Below are 6,834 nucleotides of genomic sequence, written 5' to 3' on the forward strand. Positions count from 1 at the left end.
AAAAGTTTCATGCTTTAAGTTGTTAAAAGAAAACTAGAATCATGCTTACATGTTTCGGCCAAGACAAGGGAATTAGGTTAAGAAGCTACCTAGGGTTTCTAAGGGACTCATATGTTATGTTAAGTATTATGAGAACTTAGGTTATTGATCCCATGCTTTTATGTTGCTTAAAAACCTAAGATTCATGCTCTCAAGTTTCGGCCAAGACAAGAAAATGAGGTTAAGGAGCTACCTAGGGTTTCTAAAGGTCTCACATGTTATGTTAAGTATTATGAGAACTTAGGTTATTGATCCCATGTTTTTATGTTGCTTGAAAATCTATGATTCATGCTTATATGTTTCGGCCAAGTTATGATTTAGGGTTTTTAGGAAGTTCAAAACCCCAACCATGCATGATAATGACTCTTTATGATGTGATATGAATTTTATGTCACCATGTTATATGTTATGTGCACTTATAACATCATGTTATGATTTCTCTATGATATGCTATATGTTATGTGCACTTATGGCATCATGTTATGCTTTCTCTATGATATGCTATATGTTATGTGCACTTATGCCATTATGTTATGTTTTCTCTATGATATGCTATATGTTATATGCACTTTATGCCATCATGTTATGCTTATGCAAGGCTTATGTATGATGAAAAGCCTAAGAGACGCTTCCCTTAAGTTGGGATTAAGAGCACTCTTCATGATATGACAAGAACATGATATGCCATGATATGACAAGAAACATGATATGCCATGATATGATAAGAAACATGATATGCTATTTTACTTTTGTATGGCTTGTACCAGGGATGAGCTCCTAAGTTGCCCCTAGGTCGATGGTCAAAGAAACGGGCCTAGTAATGGATGGGCTCCTAAGTGCCCCTAGGTCGATGGTCAAGGAAACGGGCCTAGTTCCTAATAGGTTCGAGATTAGCTACCTCAGATCTATTTAGGATGCGTGCAAATTCATGTATGTGGTACAAAGCCGGGCCCTCATGTTGAGATTATGTTTAAGTACTTATATGATATATGTTTTCAAAAGGACATCTTGCATATACTCATTTCATGATACATGTTTTCAAAAGGACATCTTGCATATACTTATTTCATGCTAAATGGTCTTCTTTATGCTTTAGTAAGATGCTTTTTGCAAATATGTCTATGATGCCTAGATGATCATACTACTACTTTATGTTTATGCTCTCACATGCTATGTTATGATTTGCTTAAATTAGTATGACACTACTTTATGTTAGCATGCAAATTTTATATCTAGATGTTGGTTAAATGAACATGTCACTACTTTATGTTTAAATGCATGATTTATATTTTTGTGAGTAGGAAAGGATCTTACTAAGCCTATGTGCTTATAGTTTAATTTCCCTTGTACTGCAGAAAAGGGAAAAGAATGGTTAAACTAAAAGGGAGCAGCAGGAAGGGCAAAGATGTGTGTGGCAGTGGCATGCTGGAAATATATCTGCTTTATGCTTATATGTTTTAAAGCTTTGCATGTGATCCTATTTTGCTACATAATGCTTTTGATGGACGATACTTGATGGTTATTACTCATTATGAACTTTTGTTTTCATGTTCCATGTTAGTATGCTTTATGCTCTAGTATGTAAAATATCATGTATCACGTAGCAACTAGTAGATGTTAAATCAAGTTATGAATGCTAGCATGTTCACATGTTAATATGATACATGATTACATTGTTCACATGACATGTTTTTGATATATGCTTTATGATAACGAACATGCTTCTATGATAATATGATTAATAGTTTTTATTTATTTACTTCCGCTGCCATATATGCATATATGTATGTTTCAAGTAACCCCGTCCTTCGTAAGCAGTGGAAGAGCAGACGTTACAGTTTGGTATCAGAGCAGGTCTGACTTTCCACTGTTACGCTCCGCAAGTGTACGGAAATGTCGCAAGTAATATAAAAGATTATCGTACCCACAGGGACTGGAATAAGCACTAGAAATATCTCAATGCGAATTAGCTAAACAACTATCCAATCGTTTCAAAAGCAAAGTAAAGGTAAACAAATCTAATCTTAAAGATCAACAAACAAGAGTTTAGTGTTTTGGGTTATGATAAAGGGAGATTCTAGGAGTTTCGGTTTCTTTGTAAGATTTCTTGAATGTAAATGGTTCACCAATTCTTATCCCTCAATTGCCAAACATGTAGAAAGTTGTCGGTTCTCTCTTGCAATAGACAACCGGCTAAGGACTGAGAAATGTATCTAAATAGGATTAATTAGACATGAACCTACATTGTCCTTACACAGAAGCGCACCTATTACTATGCCTTCCTCGGATATCAACATAGAAGCCCACAACTCATTAATCTATCAAAATACAAGAAACTAATCACAAGATCCATCCTACTCTCTTGAATATTCCCATTTCCTCTTCAAGATTATCTCTCAAACGTCCTTACACGGGCTTGCACCTGTCACGTGGATCCCTCGGATGATCGAGTGAGAGTTTATCTTTACAAAGTCCACAAGAAATCCAAACAATCAATCAAGAATGAGAATTAAGTGCAAATCACCATTAATCATTCAAGATCTAATTGATACAAGCAAGTCAATGTCATTGAAACAAGAAAATGGCAAATCCATAAGAGATTACATCAATCCATCATACAAATACTCCCTTAATCCTAGAATACAAGATCTACTCCATGAATCGAGGAAGAAAACCCGAAGAAATAGAGAATACAAGCATTTCTTAAATCCCCAATCCAAGAAATCAAGAAGAGGGGGAAAGAGAAAACTTATCTACGAAGAAGCCTCATCTTCGGATCCAATCCTCGCTCCGGAGTCGAAATCGTCGAGATCTCCCTTAGAATCGCCCAGAAATCCTCCCAAGAATGGGAGGAAACCACCAAATCTTGCTTTCTCCCAAAGGGGGAGAGATCCCCTTTTAATTCATGAAGAAGAGTTTAAATAGAGGAGGGAATCGGGCGCCACACGGCCCCGTGACACGGCCGTGTGAGATTTACACGGCCATGTCCAGTTCCCTCTCTGCTAAAGCTGCACGGCCGTGTGACTCCACACGGCCAGAACCCTTCTGCTCTCTGGAAATGCTACACGGCCGTGTGGTGCACACGGCCACAGCCTGCTTAGTCTCTGGAAATGCTACACGGCCGTGTGGTGCACACGGCCTCTGCCTACTTCTGCTCTGGTTGGCTTCAAATCTTGACACGGCCGTGCGAGGTTCACACGGCCATGTCATCTTCCTCTTCTGTTGGTGCCAAACTCCACACGGCCCGAGCTCCATACCAGTGCAGGGCCGTGTGAGGTACACGGCCCGGTGCTTTCTCCCTTCGTTTCCTCCAATGCATGCCCAAAGATGTAGATTCTTCACCAAATCGACTCCTGTGTACAGAAAATGCACAAAAAGCAGATCTCCGAACCAAAAGAGTAAATATGCTAAAAGGAAAGCTAGAAGTATAAAATTGCATAGATCAAGCATGCTCAAAGTATGTAAATGTGCGTAAAAACATGCATAAAAGAGTATATAATCTACGCACATCACACCCCCAGACTTAAACCTTTGCTTGTCCTCAAGCAAAATGCTGCAGTCTAAATTCATATGTTCTACAACACATTCATAAAACCCAGTGCACTTTCCTAACTCTATCAAAAAGTTTCATTAACAAGCATGATCATGGAAACAAGTAAAGTATGGTTCAAGCATAAGAATCTTGTGCGCAGTGTAAAAGTAACTCAACACCCTTCAAGTATCAATCCATGTCCTAGTCAAGTCGTCATCAAATTTGAATTCCTAGTGTTCCCAATGAACGACAAGTAACCAGTGATAGGCACTTACTCACCATTCACTTGGTTCATATTTCTCAACTAACCCAAGGTCTCAAAGGTGTGCTCAATCTCAAGAGAAGCTAAACAGTCATTTCCCCAGTAACCTAACTCGGTCTCAAAGGGGTGACTTGCTAGATTCCACTCATGACAACTGTTTTTTATATCCCTTATTATTCTTTTATTTATTTTTTCTCTTTTTTTTTATAAGTGTTTGCATTGTGCAAAAACTTATTCACAAATGTACTTTTAGCACACATGTTGGGATATTTTGATTTTTCCAAATGAGCTTTAATGATTTAAGCCTCATCCAGTAACCAAAATGAAAGTTGAGAAATCACCATGGAAACCAAGTACTAAGCAAACAAGATGAATCATGACTATTTCAATGACATCAACTATTCAAGCATCAAGCACAAGTGTAGTGAAAATAAAATCCTTAAGGTTGAACCAAAACTAAAACTCATCACCATAAGATTCTTAGCTTATTAATGCTTCCCAAGATAGAAAAAAGAACTACACAAAGTTTACTACTAGCACCATTCGAACATCATGAATCAAGACAATAATCGTGCTAACATTTCACTTGAATCCAAGAAAGCATATAAGTGAAGATTTGATGTTCTCAAGATGTATGCCACAAAAAATCAAAACAAAATGCAAGACATAAGCAAAAACAAAAACAAACAAAGCAAATCAAATGCATCTAATGCATCCCCCCAGACTTAAATTTTTCATTGTCCCAATGAAAACTAAAAACAATGTGGAGGAGATTTTAAGAGAAGTTACCAAGTGATGAGCTTCAAATGGTTGACATTCATGTTTTTAAAGATACTCCTCCATCCAATACTCACATTCCTCCACAACTTTGAATTCTACAACAATAAGATAGACAAGAAAAATTAAGTAGAGGATACATGTTTATTATAAAGAGAGAACTAAAGACATAAAAGAAAATAAGGAAAATGAACTTGGGTTGCCTCCCAAGAAGCGCTTGTTTAAGGTCATTAGCTCGACCACCTCATTAGATTCATCTAAATCTTGCTCATGGAAGGGTAAGATATTTTAGAACCCTCCTACCAAGGGCTCTTATTATGGAGGGAGCTTTCATCAAAGGAGCTACAAAGTAAAGTATAACTCTCTCCATCTTCGTCTTCTTGGAAATTTTTTCAGGTGGTCGAAGACGGTTCAGATTGAGCTTCCAATTATTGGCCCATGTGAAATCTGCACATCCAAAAGAAAAACAAATCTCCCACAAGCATATTATATAGTATAGAGCTAGAACCATATCAAGATAAGATGAATAAGTAATAAAAACTGAATCACATCCAACAAAGTCAATTATAGGTACCTCCATAAAGTTTTCCAAAAGATCACAAGAAATACTAACCTTACTTTGCTGAGAAATACCTGAAATTTCTAAACATGTAAATGTGACTTCCTCTGAATCAAATGATGGTTCTGGCTCTAGCTTAGGTGTTGATGATATCAATGATGACGATTCTTGAGACTCTACTAGCTCTGTATAAGTCCCTACACATTGTTCCACAACATGATCAATTCTTAGATCCTCTAAGGGTTGTCTTGACAAAGGTAGTGATCCTTGAGATGCTGCTTCCACAACACAGCTCCCTACACATTCTTCCATATCATCATCATGAACACATACATCAAAAAATAAACCAACATCTATGTCCTCAATAGGAGAATCAATAACAAGAGGATCAATAACTTCACTTGCAGTTTTAAGTTGATCTACCACATCACATTCATCATATGAAAATTCAATGTCACTATAACACCTTATAAAATTTTGAGGTAGATCTGAAAACTTATTTACCACTACATTATCAATAAAATCCTCATCTGAAAAATCTTCATCTTCATATATATTTAAAAATCTACACTCAACCATATTAGTGTCACAGGATTTGCCGAAGTCTTTATTTTCATTTACCCCCACTAACCTTTGTGGAAAAGGAACCCTTAGTGAAGGTCCCGGGAAAGACTGAACTCCCTTTTTCCCAAATTCCCTTTGGGCTTTTGGAGGAGGTCCAACTTGCTTATCTAATGTTGGTGTGATTAATCATTGAGGGAAAGGTACTTCTGGCCTTTGGGAATTTCCTAGATAAATGGAATTGAGTTCTTGTGATCTTCTATTATTCTTCTCCTCAATTCTAAACATGTCATTCTTCAGAAGTTCTTCATGATTTTTGCCACTTCTCAACCCCACATCATCACACTTTTCATTGGATCTTGACTGTGTAGGAGGGGGATCTTCTTTAAACCATTTTGAAACAATTCTATCAAACTTTGCCCCCAAATGTTTGAACTCCTCACTCTGTGACTTGTGAATTTCAACATTTTTAGGTGGTTGAATTTCATTTTGTTTGACAGGCTCTCTTACATTTATGGCTTTCACTTCTTGAATATCTGAGGGAAATTCCATCCAACTTTTGTTCGACCATTCACGGAGGTTCAATGTCACTTGATCAATTAACGAATAAGCTTCATCTACACTTTTGTCCATAAAAGAACCTCCAGTTGATGAATCCAATAAAGTCTTGTCTCAGAAAGAAATTCCCCCATAGAATATGTGCAAAATCAACCATTTTTCAAAACCATGATGAGGGCACTGTCTTTGAAGACTCTTGAATCTATCCCATGCTTCAAATAATGATTCTCCATATGCCTGAGCAAAATTTGTTATGCAATTCCTCATATACACCGTTGTACTTGGAGGGAAAAAATGATTCAGAAATTGCTTCTCCAATTGTTCCCAACTTGTGATGCTTTGAGGACAGAGAAAATATAGCCAAGTCCTTGCTTTATCCTTGATACTGAAAGGAAATGTCATCAATCGAACTGCATTTGCTGATACTCCTTCGCATTTCACAAAATCACAAATCTCTAAAAATGTTTCAAGATGCAGATAAGGACTTTCTGATACTTCTCCTCCATATTTGTGACCTTGTATCATGAAAATTATCTCTGGGTCTAG

The 6,834-nt window shown here is 37.1% G+C and overlaps 1 non-coding gene across 1 annotated transcript; it reads left to right on the forward strand.

Annotated features, from left to right (window-relative positions):
* Nucleotides 1-6,451: 6,451 nt before the first annotated feature.
* On the forward strand, nt 6,452-6,557 carry LOC122039138. The gene has a single exon (XR_006128032.1). It is a non-coding gene; the product is annotated as a small nucleolar RNA R71 (small nucleolar RNA).
* The last annotated feature ends 277 nt before the right edge of the window (nt 6,558-6,834 follow it).

Source organism: Zingiber officinale, chromosome 1A (genome assembly GCF_018446385.1).
Source record: "Zingiber officinale cultivar Zhangliang chromosome 1A, Zo_v1.1, whole genome shotgun sequence".
NCBI classification, from domain to species: Eukaryota; Viridiplantae; Streptophyta; class Magnoliopsida; order Zingiberales; family Zingiberaceae; genus Zingiber; species Zingiber officinale.